We start from the raw sequence: 15,111 nt of genomic DNA on the forward strand, positions 1-15,111 counted from the left end.
ACCTGGGTCCTGTTGGGTGAGCCCCCAGTGCTCTACCTCCGCCTGCACCACTGGAATGCAGATCCAAGACCTGGCTTTATCTTATCTTTCTATAGCTTTCCTAAGATTTTATTGTCAAACCCTCTATCTCTTCCTTGCTAAATGCTATTTATCGTCCTTTTTTATCCTGGTGTAATTTTTTTATCCCAGTCCTTTTTTACCCCAGCCCAAATATTTGTTATTGTTGTTTACATCTAATAGGATTCATTCAGTACGCATATGTTGGTACCAAATTTATTATGTTTGCAGAAAACGAATAGAAAAGAAAATTTATATAACATTGAATTTCAAATATGGGGAACTGTTTGGTGGTTGAAGAATAATTGTTGTGTACGAATCTCCCCTCAATAGTGGTATAGAATGCCTTTGTTTCTGCCCATACCAGAAAACATGCATGGATTTGATCAGAAGCTTAATTGAGAGAAATGACGTTTCCAGAGGGCTGGCAGAACAAAGGCCATGATGATATCTACCCTGTCCAATTCTAGGTGTTCGACCAGGAGTCTAGCCAGATCTTCAGAAACTATATACTTTGAATCTTTTGTTTTGCATCCTTTGCAACTCCCCCCCCACCACCCAACACACACGCTTTTGTGCTCTCACACTGAGGGGTTCTATTAATAGAGTCACAAGAAACCTACGGTTATGTGATTTAAGAAATGTGGTTATTAAGATCATGGTCCCTTCTACAGCTCCTGAAGACCCGTGCAAGAAATTCCATTCAGTTCTACATGCCAAAGAAAAGCTTTACTTCCCCTAAACACAAAATTATTGTGTCTTTGTTTCATCATGCAAAACTAGATCAGATAATTGATTATATTTCCCTTTCTGATTTGGCAATGAGGAAAGGCACAGTCAAATTTGCAACTCAATTTTAATAATCCTATAAAAACCTATGACCTTAATATTGATGCTCTAACTTTCCTTTTGGTCTTGAGCATCTGTTTTACCTTGTTTTTCTTGATTCTGATTTTTATCTAATTAAATTTTTCCACTTTATTGAATTTATTATTTTAAGCTGAGTCATATCCTTTGTGGAACAAGGCAAAATATAAAATGTAAAACCAAATAAATGAAAACATTTTCAAAATTGATCTCTGGACACAGTATGTTTTTGATTAACAAGTTTAAGCAGTTCCATTAAATATGTTTTGAACAAGTATTGCAAGTTTAGTGTATTTGAGCTGATATAGCCAAATGGAAAACAATGTTAAACAGTTTTGTAAAACTAAATTGTACTTATTTTTTAATTATTACATTTATGTCCACCTACCACTAGTTTAAAATTGGTAAAACCATTCAATTTAAGCCAGTTATTTCTAGAGCACCTGTCTTATACGCTACATTAGGCTGCACAGAAGATTCATTCCATATAATAATAAAAAAATCATTTTTAGCCAATAGGCTAGCAGCCTAAACTGGCTTAACACTAACCACTGGACATCATATCTGACCTCTTTCACATCAGTAATTTATTTGATTCATCTTTGTTTTAATAAATCAGATATAGATTCTTCTTTGAGCCTCTCTTATTTACCATAAAATTTAAATGATTAAGCTCCCTGGTTAATTGTCCAGACTTTCTTCATTCTGGTGTTTTGACAACTAACTGTTAAGTTGGTTGAATTTAACCAGGTAAATAGTTGTTTACATCTATATAGTGCCAAGTTAGTTTGACATATTTATCACCCAGGTCAACAGAGAGATTGGCTGTTCAAAACGGTCAGTCCTGGGTGCAACCCAGGAGCCTTTGGAGTAAAAATAATCTGAATTCAAAAGTGCAACTTCAATTGTTAAAGAGTATTTGGAGAGAGATGAGAGCAGAGTTTTACATAGAGGCATCTCATTCCGAAAGACACCTCATGTCCTTTTTTTAAAAAAATTAATTTTATAGTAAGTAGTACCTTCATGTGATTCAGAAGGTACAGGTGGGTATACAGTGAAAGGATTCCTTCTCATCTTCTTTCCATAGTTACCTGCTTTTCCTAGTATTTTTTGGTTAATTGAGAATTCTCCAGTGACATTTTATGCATATACAAGCAAATAGGAACATTCAGCCTGCTCATCTTATTTCCTAACCCTTTCTCTAATTCTCCTTTCTCCATCCCCACTAGTCTTGTTTGTCTCCTCAGATGCTTTGGACTGTTGCCTGAATTATACTTTCTAAATGTCCCTCTTCAAACCTATAGGTTCCTCATCCTACACAAGAAGAACCTGCCGTGAATCTTAGCCCAGTTCTCGGGACCTGAGGACTTCATTTCGTGTCCTCTGCCCCTTCCTGTCATGCATATGGCCCACAGTTGTTCTTAACTCATCCGTCCCACCCCGGCCAAATCATGGACCCTTCAAAAGATCTGAAAGTTCATGGTCTCATCACACACCACATGCACGCTTTTGCCTACATGTCCTTGTTTATGGACCCCAAATTAAGAAAATTTATTTTAGTAATATAAAAACTAATTGTCACTTCCTGTGCATGCATAGCATGTGACTTTTCTTCTCCATGCTATTCCCTCTACTTGGAATACTCTGTCCTCCTATTTTCATTAGCAAGCCACACTCAGGTGTCATTTCTAGGGGCCATTCTTAGCTGAGATTCCATAAACTCATGGAGCCTTCTACATGTAATTTAGTGTCCTGAGTAGGCTTCCATACTGGGGACAGGCATTTCTCATAAATAGTAAAATTGCCTTTCTAGTAAAAATTAACTGTGATTTTGGATAGCGTGTATCTTAAGATTGGTCAAAAAAAAGCCCGAGGGTAAAGCTTTTATTTAACCTTCATCTGTCTTCTATCCCTCCATCTCAGTAGAATACATGTCTGTATCATTTTCTTTAGCATCCCTGCCCTACTGTAGTAATTCTCTCTCAAACATTGTGTTAACACTCATTAAAAATAACTCATATTTATTATGGCCCTCATCCGGGACAGTGTCTTTTATGCCTCGTCCCTGGGTTTGCCTCTGTAGTTGCTACACAGAGGCGTGAAAGCTTCCAAATTGGGATGGGGGGGGAGTGTGCCAGTAAAGTTTAGGAATCTAATAGGAGACAAGCTTACTCTAAAGAAAGAAACTGAAACGCTGATCCTGATAGATGACATGAATCATCTGGAGAAAGTAGTCCTGCCCAAGAAGTGACTTCTAAGTATGTGAATGAAGTATTTTTAACTCCAAGTCAAGTAACCAGAGGGTGTCCAAAGTGCTCAGTTTTATTGCGGAGTGTAGGCATGAGGTCATTTGCTGTTGACTGATTAACAGAAGATTTAGAGAGTAAGAATTTAATGGTGTTTATTCAGTACTGTTCATGTGGAATCCTCTGACTGGTGGATGGCTCTGATCACTAACCAGGCATGCTGTGTAGAATGGGGAAAATTTGTGAGATGACTCCGGAGGTGGTAGAAACTTCAAGATCTTTCATATTCTTTCTGTAATTCTGACCTCACTAAGCAGATACCAGATTTACTGAAGTGTTTCCCCAGAAATGTTGGTACCAGGAATGGAGGGTGTCCTGAGTAGCAATAACGAATATTGTAGCCATTGGATAAGTACAGCCCCTGCTATACTGTATAAAGCAACAGTTTCAGGCTGTTAGTCTGTTGGGAGGGCTTGCTCGGTCCATATAGTCCCAGGCGTTCACAGCTGAGCCCTCAGCCTTAAGTCCTGGTGATTCTACACCCCTCGCCCCCAAGGTAGTGCCTATCTATAGGGTCCCACTGAAACAGCTCGTTAGCAACCCTCTAATATCTGGAATCATAGCACCTTCCAGAATAGTTTCAATTTAACATGCCTTAACCCTTTAAAAAAGCATTCTAGTGCGGGATTTAGTCCATGCAGGCTGCTATAACAAAATACCACAGACGTGGTGGTTTATAAACAGCAGCAATTTATTTCTCACAGTTGTGGAGGCTGGAATGCCAAGATGAGGGTGCCAGCATGGTCGAGCTATGGTGAAAGCCCTCTTTTGGGCTGCTGACTGCCAACTTCTCACTGTGTGCTCACGTGGTGGAAGGAGCTAGAGAGCTCTTTGGGCTTCTTTTCTGAGGGCACTGATCCCATTCATGAAGGCCCTGCCCTCAGGACCTAATAATCCCCTCCCAAAGGCCCCACCTAATACCATCACCTTGAGCATTAGGTTTTCAAACCATGAATGCACAAACATAGAATCTATAGCAGGCATAGAACATTCACAAAATACGAAGACCCACAAATGGCCAAGACATACAAAAAGATTCAACTTTAGTGCGTCAAAGAAATGCAGATTATAATTAAATTTTAAAAGTCCAGAACAATGCTGGCAAGGTTGAGGTTGGGTCACTTTTTGTGGATGGTGAGAGGGTTTGTTGGTAGACCTTAGAAGGAGAGCAGTTTTGCTTGTAGCATCCCTTGGCACCAGTGGTTCTATTTTAAGAGTACATCCTAAGGAGATCATAGGTGAAGCTTAATTTCAGCAGTGAGCACTGAAATGTGTCTTTGGGAGGCAGGTGGTCTGGTAGAGGGGGTAAGAGCCAGGATGCTGGAGCCAGTTGCCTGGCTTGGAGTCCTGTTCCACCATACCAGCTTCGTGTCCGTAGGCAATTTAATTTCTCCATGATTTTCTCATCTGTAAAATGAAGATAATAATAGTATCTACCTCCCACATTGACTTGAGAATTAGATAAATACATGTAAAGTACTTGGATCTCTGTCTGCCCCAAAGTAAGCAACTGTGCATTAGCTATTATCAAGGGTGATATTGTGAATATTTGAGACAAACTCAACAATGGAGTCATTTTTAAGTTATAGCATATCAAACTGTCCGTACAAAAAGAACCTGATTTGTTTTAAAATGCATCTGTATAGAAGAAAGACAGGTAAGTGACAAAATATTAAAGTGTTTTTCCCCATTGATGGGATCGTAGAAATGATGAGGTCATTTCTATTTTTTACATTTTTATTTGTTATCCATTTGTAGTACAATGGTACTTGTTAGAAATTATTAAAATTAATATATGCATTCTTGACTTTTCTTTATGAAGTGCATATTCATCTTGACATATTTTACTTCCTCTTCCTCCTTTCAAAGCTACTCATATTTCACTTCCCCGTTATCTTCACCCGTGGGCCAGCGGCCTGGTATTTTCTTGCATTTAGCTGGCTTCCTGTGTGTATAGATCAGTCCCAAGGCTAGTTCTTCAAGAATAAGTAGACCAAGTGAAATGATTCCTGAGGTTTTATGGGTGGTGGCTTGCTCTTGGAAGTTTAAGCCAGAGAATGCTGCTTAGGTGATAATGGAACTGTGTCCTCTTCACATTTCAGGCACTCAGCCTTGTCTCCCACTCCCACCTGCTGAACTCAGCACCCCAATTATGGTCGGAATCCTCAGTACCCCTCACACCAGGGGTGATGGGGTGGTGTGTGTGTGTGTGTGTGTGTGTGTGTGTGTGTGTGTGTATTCGGGGTAAATTCCTGCCTCTGGGCTTTTGGCTGCCCTCTCTGTCTGACATTTCCTGGCACATTTCTTTCTTTAAAGCCAGTATTCTGCACCAGGTTGATACTTAATTCCATGAGCACTTTCCAAGACATCTGTTCCACCTCTGCTTTCAGTTCTTTTGGATCTTAACTCCTTGCACCACAAATTCAATATTGGCTTGCTTTATGGCCTAGTCGTTCTTACAGTAAGCTGATGGGGGTCATGTTTTATATCACTCTGGACCATTCAGTTTTTGAGCACAGTGTTGTCCATATACATACATGTACACGGAACACAGGAAGATTGCATGTTGTGTTGAAAACATTCTTAAAAGATGATTTATGAGTTTTCTATTCCATCTTCCCCTGTGTTTATCCTTCTCTTCGTTTTCAAGATCTCCTTTATATAATTTGGTTCTCTCGATCTTGCAGAAATTTGCCTGAAAATCTGATAATAGATTTTTATTTCTAAAGTCAAAAAAAACCCGAAGGGTTCAATTCAGTTCGCAGAGAACACCACGGTTGTTAAATGCATTTACAGTGGGGCTCTACCAGTATACAAACTCATCCTAGTTGCAGGGACATCTCTGTCGTCAACTCTAAAATATTAATTGCTTGATGGAGATACTTTCATGAATCTACCAGAGAATGTGTTTAAAGTTCATAAATATGTTAGATTCTCATAGATCTTGCATTTCTTGGAAAGGGCCAAATAGTAGGAAATATTACCACGTGTCTGCTCTCCTAGTCTGTTTGCAAACTGAGGTTCAGAAGCCCCATGAGGGTATGGGAAACTTATTAGAATGTCTATATTATCTTTTCATGATTTCTATTTTTGTTACGTGTTTTCTAATGCATATATTAGTGCAGAAGAGATATTTATATAAATAAAAAATACTCGTGAAAGAACTTTATGCTCAGATACTTTTATTGATGTGGAATATAACTTTTAAAAATGGAGACCACTAATCTAAATGAAAGGTAAAGCTTCATTGTTTCACCACCCAAAGTCAGTTTTTGTTAGGGATTTAACTGTAACAAATAAAAAATCAACATTTTAAATATAAACCCTGTGTCTAGCCTATACTAGGAGTTGTAATGGATATGTTTGTGTGTGTGTGTGTATGTATGCTCACACATGCTTATACTTGTACATGTATAACAAGACACAATCCCTTCCCTTAGGGGCTTCTGGAAGGAATGTAAGCATGGGGCACAATTAAGTAGAAAACAGCACAAGATAGTGGAAGTACGCACGAGAATCGAGCAGGATAAGTTTGTTAGACCAAAATCACTAAACTGTGGCGAGTGGTGTAATACGTAGTGGTGCTACATTCTCCAAATATTTCAAAACCCCTTTTGTGTTAAGATTGTTCCTTGATAATTTAGTTCTTTTGTTCACCTACTCAAATAAGGTGTGCTAGAATTATCTCCTGAGTTGACATGTGAACTGTCAGAGGCTTTCTCCTCTGATATTCAAAATAATATTTACCACTGCTATTAATTACAGGTCCACATTTTCTTCAAACTGTAAGAGAAAGTGGCAGAATAGACATGATGGGAAAAAAATACCATTTTTGATGCAATCCCCTGTTGGAATAGTGACAGTGTATAAAAGTTTCAAAAAGTGGATTCGTTTCCTAGGGCTGCTCTGACAAAGTACCACCAACTCTGGGTAGCTTGAAACAACAGAAATTCTTAGTCTCTCAGTTCTAGAGGCTAGAAGTCTAAAATCAAGTGTGTCGGCTCTGATCGCTCTGAAGCCTGTGAAAGGAATCCTTCCTCGCCTCTTCTGGCTTCTGGTGATTTGCTGGCTGTCCCCGGCACTTTTTTTTGGCTTACAGCTGCATAACTGATCTGTGCTTCTGTCTTCACGTGTTCTCCCTGTGTGCCTCTGTCTTCATGTGGCCATCTTTTTATAAGGACATAGTCATATTGAATTAGAGGCCCATCATACTCCAATATGACCTCATCTTAATTACACCTGCAATGACCCTCTTTCCAAATAAGGTCACATTCTGGGGTGCTGTGGACACAACTTCAACATTTTTGGGGGGGTGACACAGTTCAAGCCATAACAAAAAGTAATATCAGAGTCTATACATGAACATGCGAAGATGCGCAGAAGTCACCCTTGGTGTCAGATGATGCCTTCTTATAGGTAAATTTCCATAGCCATGCACACTGGTTATGGGTAAATGACAACTGGAAGGAAAGGAAGCCTCCTTGGCTACTTGTTTTAATTGGATGCTTCTGTCTCTGGGCTTTGGTAGTCCAGGCCTTGGTAGAATTATTCATATAGACAGTAATATATACTATGCGGCTTTGATCTTCCTGATAAAAATCCACAAAGTAATTTGTGTATCAGGATATTTCTAAGGGTGTATTGTGTTTTCTGTTGTGATAATGCTACATAACAACTTCCAAATCTTAGTGGCTTAGAACCACAGATATTTATTTCACATTCATGAATCTGCAGGGTGACTGTGGTTTGGCTGCTCTAAGCTAGATTGGGCAGGGCCGGGCTGGACTCCAAAGTCGAAGTGGAAATTCAGGTCTGTTCCACGTGTCTTTTATTTTGGAACTCATGCTGGAGAAGGAAAAGCAGCTACCTGAAGCATACTCTTCCAGTGGAGTGCAAAACCTTGCCAGGCCTCTTAGTTGAAATAGGTACACTGTTGATCCTTAGTCTGTTGGTCAAAGCAAGCCACAGGGCGAAGTGAGCGGAGGTGTGTACTCTGCGTACTAGTGCAAAGCCCCACAAAGTGGCATAGCCATTGGATAATTCTCTTACAGGGAGGGGGTGCATAATTGAGAAGAATAATCCAGTTTAGCAAAGGGCCATTTTTCTTTTGAATTCTATAAGAGCTTTTATATCAAGCAACTTAACAAACTTTTAAAAGAAAACCTTTAAAAGAAATATCTTAAACCATAGATGTGGTTTCTTAGTCCAGTCTCTTAGAAAATTATAGTTGAAACTCATACATAATTTTTTTCCAAGAAGAGGTCATGGTATTTCACAATGCTGATTTAATTTCATGTTGGGCAGGCTTCCTTTCTCTTAGATGCTTTGCATTATGCCTTCATCCCGAACCCACGTTTGTGTATTTACCACATTTTAGACTGTACTAACCAAAGCACGGCATGCCCCTCTCCATCTTTACCATAGGCAGGTGAGGCAGAACCTGAAGGAACTGCTGTCCTCTTGAGCATGTGCTGATAGAGAACATTTGCATTAAGGATAAAACTGTTTCCGGTTTACAGGTGATTGTTGATTGTGTAACACTATTGAAATATAGCAATGGATGTTGTGTTGGGTATTGTCCCACTTCTAACACCTTCCCCAACAACACTGGCCCTGGTGACCTGGCCCTGGTGCATTACACATCGTGTTTGGCATTGATTTTTATCATACCTCCCCCTCTTTGTTTTATTTATGTAAATTTTATCTCTGCTGTCAGAAATCAAAGTTTCCTTGGAACATAGTGAGTTTATTTTTATATTCATAGGTTCTAGATAAGTAGGACAGTGGTCGCATAATACTGGTTCTTAGTAAATGCTTACTGAAGAGCTCACTTATAAGTGACAAGGCACTATTTTGGAGTAAGTATAAATTGTTTATTGCCATCTATATTCCCCATGTAAATAAAGATGGAGAAAGTACATTAAAATGTGGTCATTCAATTATTTTTTATTTTGCAATTTTACAAGTATGAGTGCAGGCCAGTATCTTTTGAAAATGCATTCCATTACAGATGGCATCCCCAAGAGAACAAAGAAGCACATGGCCTTTTCCTTAGTGACATAGCAATTGACAAGGTAGAATGAACTTTATGTCTTTTGATAGTCTCAAAACCCACTCACATTTAATTCTTGAAACCCATTGTTTGCAACCCATATCCTGTATGTTCTTTGGAAAGACATTCCATTTATTTCATCTTTTTCCATCAAATTTTATTGGTTTTGTTTACGTCAATTAGCTAATTCAGATCCATCAAATAGACACCTCCCACCAAATGATGATAATAAATAATTAGTAGTAGAAATCACTGCTCACGTTTATTTCTGTCCTAAAATTGAAGGAGTTGGGGCCTGATGCAAGACCAGAGCCCATGCAGTAGTGATGGCGTTTGCTGGGAGCCCAGGGAGCTGGCGCAGTGCTTCGTTCACGTTAGCACTTATTCCCTGAAAGGGCTAGGGGACTGCACTTGAGTTCTGTAACAGTACAGAGACTCGAGGAGAGTGTGGAGCTTCTTCCTTCTGGGTGTTGACCAGAAGGTGTCTGCAAAAAGACAGAAGTACAGATCAGTTATGCAGCTGTAAGCCAAACAGCCAGATATCCCAGGATTTTAGCAATGGGTCTGTCTGATAATACCAAAATGAATTCCAGAAGTAATCGAGGACAGACTTTTCTTCCCATGTCACCTGTTTCATTATTGATGCTATTTGGAACCTACCACCTTTAGATTCATCGCAGGGATCATCTGAAGATCTCATAGTGCTGGAGCGATGTAGGGGGTGTCCCCAGAAACCACAGCTGTGGGTGATGCAGGCATCAGATTTTCCCCAACTCTTGTTAGAGAAAATCATGTACACCCAATAAACAGTGGTTGGTGGTGAGAAAGAGGAAGTTTTAGCTTACAGTTGAGAAAGGAGATCAGCAGAGTAGACTTTGTTCTGTTTTCATTGCCTCAAATAACTTTCTATCTGACTTTCTGCATATTTCCCCTTTAATCTGTGTGTACAGTTAGAAAACTGTTCAAAACTGAATTCTTATATCCTTATAAGTATTAATAAGAGGATGCATCAAATAATATTAAAAACCTGTGGTAGAATTTTTATAGAATCATAATTTTTAGTTCTAAAAAGGACCTATAATTTTAGTCCCTAGAAAAAGGGACTTCTTTAACTTAAAATCAATAAAGATTGATTTTACAATCAATAAAGTACAATCAATAAAGATTTTAAGTTAAAATCTTTAAAAATTTTAACTTAAAATCAAAAAAATTTTGATCTGTTTTTTTAAAAAAGATCAAAATTCCATTTTCTGATTCTCTGTATTTACTAATTTCATTTTCACTAGGGAAATAATTGTATTGGCAGAAGATTACATTTCAGAACAACAGAAACAAAAAATTTGCCAACTGCTAAGGGAAATTTTCTGGCACATTGAAAGTTATTACTTCTTTTCTTAAAATTTAAGAGGTAATTTATTTAATTTAGTGAATTAAGGGAACATGCTTCCCAGTTGCCTGTTTAAAAATCTAGTTCAGTAAATATTTAATGAATGTATGGACATGTTCACTGCAGTACATTTATTAACGAATAGTAATGACTAACTTGAATACAGTTCAGTATTTACACCCTAAAGGAAAATTGACCAGAAAGCTGGTGTTTACCCTCTTGTTCTTTTTAATGGTGGGTAAAATTCAGGAAGAACCAGGAAGTTGAAGTGAAAATTCTGTGTAGTAATATAGCCTAGCTTTAAAGGTTATCATTAGTGGTTTTAATTTGGGCATCAGACAAAGCCGATCTTTCTGGTTCTAACTCATGGCTGTTTGACCTTGAATAAGTTCTTTAACCTTTCTAAATTTCAGATTTTTTTATGTGAAAAGAATTAAGAATACTGTATTAATTCCCTCATACAATTATAGATTGAATGGTGTGTAACAGCATTGAACACAAAATTTGTCGCATATGGTTAACGTTCAGTAAACGTTTAACTGTCTTGCCTGCTGTCATCTTTGTATTCACTAGAGCTGCGTAGCTTGAATTAGTTCCCCATGTGATTTTAATATTTGGGGCAAATTTGAATATAACTCTCCAGGTGTTGTTGAAGGCAGTAATTTTCATGAGCACTTTAATATTTGGGTTCATTGAAATTTCAATGGATAGAATTTTCTGTCGCATGGGACACTGACTGAGGACACATTTAATCTCTATAACAGCCCTTGTACAGATGAGGAAACTGAGGGCTGAAGGTGTTGAGTGATTTGCCCAAGGCTACATACCTTGGAAATACTGGAGTCTGGATTCCAGCCAGGCCTTTTTTGCTTTAAAGATATTGCTCTGCCTTAATAATGTGGGTCAAAGGGGTTAGTCAGGTGAAGTACAGAGCATCTTGAAAACAGAACTTCTCAAGGTTAGAATTCATATAAAATATATAAAATCTCAGTTTTAATGAATTTTTGAAATAATATTTTTTTAATTGAAAAAATAACTAAGAATATTAATTTACCCATAAAGTTTGACTTTATAATAGTTGTTTCCAAAAAGTGCAATATCCCCTCACCGGGGTGCCGTTTGGTTGGCACGATCATGGGGCGGGGCACTACTGGCATTTAGCTGGGGGAAAGCAGTGGTGCCAAATGCCCAGCAATGAGTGGGACAGCCCTAGACAAAGGAGAATTGTTCCTTATGTTCAGGAATTTCCTATCTGCTGTAGGACTTATGTAAATATTTATTGGGAAATTCTAAAGAAAAGATCTAAATTATCATGTATAGAAGTATCTGTTTGGTTGTTATTTATAGCACTGGCTTTTATTCTAATGTTCCATGCACCCTGCCATTACCCACCCCCTCCCACCCGCTCACCTCTGCTCTTTCATTTTCCTGTATTTCTTGTACATAGTAAAATAGTTTCTGATCCCATTTCTCCTAAAGCTAAACTTGTCCTATGTAAGTAGGTATAAGCATTTGAGTATGTCTTTTAATGAGCTTGTGCCTGAGTTTACTTACTGAAATACCTATTATAAATTACTTTTCTTTTTGGCATTACATATAACAGATTTTTAAAACTTGAGAACTTACATATTGATATACCTGTTATCAGTTAGTTTCCTTTTGGACATTATATTGATTTCATAAAATGAAGTATGTAAGTAGGTTATAGTATATTATATATAGTATATATATATATAGTATATATAGTATATATAGTATATTATCTGTGAACTTCATTTCAATATCACAAAGGGCATATTATAGAACATTTATGTAGATGGATGAGTATTGGTTGCGATTTGGTTGAGAATTGCTTGTCTACAGCAATCTCATGAGGTGGCAATTCTGCTTGTGCATAGTCACTCCCGGAGACTGAGAAACCACTCTGTCTGGAGGCAGCTCTTTGCATCTGTCTGTAAGACAGTTAGTTCTTCCTTATTGTGAGCCAAGACCCCTTTCCCTGCATGTCTAATGCCTGGTCCTAGGCATACCCCTTGACGTTCTATTGGTACAAGCCTAAATCATCTACCAGGTGAAATCCTCGAGGTATTTGAAAACAGCTGTCATTTCATCCCAACTCTTTCCAGGCTAAACCTGATCAGCTCCTTTGACTAATAATCTTAAAATTTAGTTTCATGTCACTTAAACATCCTAAACACCGAATTCCCTTATATTCCTTCTGTAGTGTGAGACCGAGTTAAACACAGTCATATTGATATACTCTGATCCTCAAAAAGGGTGGGACAGACCATCATAATCTTTTTTTATTTTGAGCTGATTGTGTTAGTTGTTTTTTGGGGGTGAGGGAAGGTGCAGTGGAATCACGCCATTGGGTGTATGGATCTTACTGTTACCTAAAGGTGCAGATCACATTCACTTGTGGTAATGCTAAACTCTTCCTCCCATTCTTTAGCCCCTTACCCAGATGTAGAACCTGAGAGTCATGTGTGCTCAACGCCACCTTTCTACAGACAGCTGAGGTCTGTCTGAACCCAAATGCTGTTATTCAGGACGTTATTCATCCCTCCAGAAGTCTAATAAGGAGACCTCTATTTTAATTCCAGTTAGTGGTAAGTTTACTGATGAGGACAGGTCCTAAGAACAAATACTGCATTAAGCTATTACCAGCCTTCCTCCAGGCTGAAGATGGAGGTCAGCTTCCCGCTCTGGGTTGAGGTCAGTCAGTCGGTCAGCGCATACTTCTTGGTACAGTCATGCAATGCTTTGCTTTATCCATCTAATTGTAGAAGCATCCACCCATGTCTAGCCCACATTTCTCCATCTTATCCATAAGCAGATGAAGAGAAACTTATCACCTGACTTTTAAGTACAGTTCCACTGTGTTTACCTCATTTCCTTAGTGTACTAGAATAGTAGCTATGTCCAAGACGGAAATTAGGTCAGTGTAATTTGGCTAAGCTGCTATTCCCTCAGCTGCCTCCCCGCCACTAGCCAGTCCTACACACCAGCCAGACCAGACCACTCAGGATTCTCTGAGCACCACACATTCCTTCCCAATAGCTTGCACATCTTCATGCTGCCCAGTGGGCCCAACCTCTTCTGCATCCATCGTCTGGGAAACTCCTGCTCCTCCTTCATCGCCCAGCTCTGGCATTACCTGTGGGGTTTCCCGGGCATTTCTCTTCCTGGCAGTTAGTTGCTTCCGCTCTGCCATTGTCAGAGCACTCACCAATTGTCTTACTAGTTGATGGGTTTGAGTCGCTTGTTCCACTTGAGCTTCCTGGCCCATGAATGTTGACTTCATCTTTTCATCTCCAACAGAACGCTTGGTCCATGGTAGATGCTTCAAAAAGGGAACTGCCTGCTGTTCTGCTGAATGGTGGGCTTGCTGTGAACATTTTAGATCTCAGGGTTCACTGCCTTCTCTTCCAAGAACTTGCCAAACTGCCTTTGATTGCTAAAGTTCTGCTGGGAATCTTAGTGATGTTCTCCAGTGTATAATTTGCACAATCTCTTTTCGAACTTTTGTTGAAAATTAAAATGTATTTGCCTGTTGTTGTCAGGCTTCTGGCGCTTTCCCCATCTTCAACAATTCCTGACTCTGCCAGTGACTTTTTCGAAGTCTCATTTGCATATTCTGTTCTTAGAGAGAACTTATAAAATGATCTGTCTAGTCCAGAGATGGGTCTTCATTTAGAGTATCTAGCTGCTTTGATGAAATCTCTTTATTCATCTTAGTAAGAGAGCACTGAAACACATTTATTTAATTCTTTTTATGTCTAATTTCAGTTCCCTAGGTGAAGAATAATTGAATAAGAGTCAATGAGTTCTCCGTTCATTTTGCCATCCATTGGCTTTATCCCATTTTCCCAAGTACCAGACTATTGTCCTGTCCTTTGATCGTCACCTTGATTCAGACATAACTTTTTAGCTCCTTGTTGCTTTGTTTTTGTGACACACATTTGTTTATTTGGGGGCATTATCTCCGGGATGTTCCCCTTAAATGTTTGTGGCATACTTTTGTATCTGTTTCTATGTCTGTCTTCCCATATTTATTGTTAAAGAGAATATTCAGATTTCTGACTGTGGTTAACACTGACATTTGAATATCCTTCCTTTGTTTAGATGACAGTGTGGTTTTGAGAAAGACCGAACACCTGTTATATTTTTGTAGAAATATTTCCTAGGAGGAAATATCTGCACAGGAAGGAAAATTTTGGTCTGTTCCCTTCAGTAGTCAAACAGTGTGACCAAGCCTCAAAGCATGTTCTTGTCATTATTTCATTTGTGTAATGGGAAACATGTTTTGGGGAAAACAATTGATGGACATCATGTGCATACTGTGTTTTTCCAGTCTGGACTGGTTATGCCTGAATGTACGAGTACAAGGGGCTGCTGTGTGTTAGATGTGAAGCCAAAAGCTACCTTGGGCTGTCTGAGTC

At 38.8% G+C, this 15,111-nt stretch overlaps 1 protein-coding gene across 3 annotated transcripts in view; it reads left to right on the top strand.

The window, feature by feature from the left end:
* Positions 1 to 15,111, top strand: part of NCOA7 (nuclear receptor coactivator 7) — a 121,675-nt gene that overhangs the window by 3,400 nt on the left and 103,164 nt on the right. The window lies entirely within an intron of this gene.

Source organism: Rhinolophus ferrumequinum, chromosome 3 (genome assembly GCF_004115265.2).
Source record: "Rhinolophus ferrumequinum isolate MPI-CBG mRhiFer1 chromosome 3, mRhiFer1_v1.p, whole genome shotgun sequence".
Taxonomy (NCBI): domain Eukaryota; kingdom Metazoa; phylum Chordata; class Mammalia; order Chiroptera; family Rhinolophidae; genus Rhinolophus; species Rhinolophus ferrumequinum.